We start from the raw sequence: 1575 nt of genomic DNA, 5'->3' as shown, positions 1-1575 counted from the left end.
TAGACAGAGACATGGCTACATAATTATGCAGATATGTGCATACATAGATACATAGATTGGTATTCACATATATAGATACATAGTTACACATATAGATTCACAGATACTTGGATATATAAATACGTACATAGAACATAGATTGGTAGTTACTTATACAGATACATAGACACTTGACAGTGGGGAAACTTACTGGCTTGGCTTCTTGTCCTAACAATCTGACTGTTTCCAAACCACACGTTTCCTCATGCACACACTTCGGTTTCTCACGTGCAAAACAGGAACCATAAAATTCTCCCGACAACTTCATGCTATTATCGGACAGCGAGTGGCACAGAGAGATGAATGGCACATTAGAAGGACACTCAGTCGGGCCCCACCTGCTGTCCAAGACAGGCGGCACCCTGCTCAGGCACGATGCCCTTGTCTCTGTCCTGTGACCCTGGGCTGTGCTCTGCACATGCCCCTGCCTCCCAGCCGGCTCCAGTTATTTCTAAATTGAAAGCCCTAAGTGTATAGAAGTGAATGTTCCTAAGAAACAGTTATGTTGTCCAAACATAGGTGTATTGGGTCAGGGGGCGTGCTTCGTGGAAGGCTGAGTTTTCAAAGAACCAGATGGGTCTGGGCCGGTGGCTGGATTCCCATCTGGATTCTCTTCTGGACCCTGACGGGCGTCCCTGGGTCCATTTGTGGCCAGAGCGCAGGCGCCGTGACTAGGGAAGGTGGTCTCAGAGTCCCTGTCACTGACTATAACGTACTATCATGACCTCACAGGGGAGGGGTTGGCCCCATGAAGAGGAGACAGGAGAATCAGGACAGGAGGGGACGACCTGAGACTTCCTGGGGTCACGGCCCAGGGAGCAGCTGCTGAGGCTGCAGCGCCAGGCGGGCTCCCAGGCAGGGCTGGGTCCTCGCAAGGGACTTCCTCAGTGTCCTGGGTCAGCAGGTGAGGTCTGACTGAGACAGGGGAGGGGTCTGCAATGCCAGCTGTCGTTTCCTCCTGGATGGGTGGGACTCAGCCTCTCCAGGGCACAGACATGCTCTCCCCAGGCCTCACGCTCAAGCCCAGGGAGACGCAGTCCAGTGGTCACTGTGGTCCAAGGAGGAGAGAATCGAGCTGTCGTGTCTGCCATCCCTCCAGCACCGAGGCCCATGTGCTTCATGAGCTTGGCCCAGACCTCCGTATCCCCAACCCAGCTGATCCGGTGCTGTAAGAAACAGAGGGTCCAGACCGTGGGCTGTACCCTGGGACTGAACCAGGAAATGGCCCTGAGGATTTGGGCAGTGTGGCCACAGCGGACGGTGCCCCCACATGCCGCAGGGACCCTGGGGACTGCGGTCACAGCCACTCCCCTCAGAAAAGCCTCTCTCGCTCTAGGGGAAAACAAGCGCCTTCCATTCCCAAAGAAACAGGAAAAGGCAGCTCATCCTCCTCTGCTGATACCACCCCTGTGCAAAGACAAACACAGCAACTGCCCAGTGCCACTTACTGCCCACCAGTGGTCACACGTGCTCGTAAGTCCATCATTGATCTGGTCTTCCTCAGGAGCTGCCCCTCCTGATAACAGGGAACACACA

Source organism: Pteropus vampyrus, unplaced genomic scaffold, assembly GCF_000151845.1.
Source record: "Pteropus vampyrus isolate Shadow unplaced genomic scaffold, Pvam_2.0 Scaffold847, whole genome shotgun sequence".
NCBI classification, from domain to species: domain Eukaryota; kingdom Metazoa; phylum Chordata; class Mammalia; order Chiroptera; family Pteropodidae; genus Pteropus; species Pteropus vampyrus.
The sequence above is the reverse complement of the archived record's forward strand: the minus strand, read 5'-3'. Positions refer to the sequence as shown.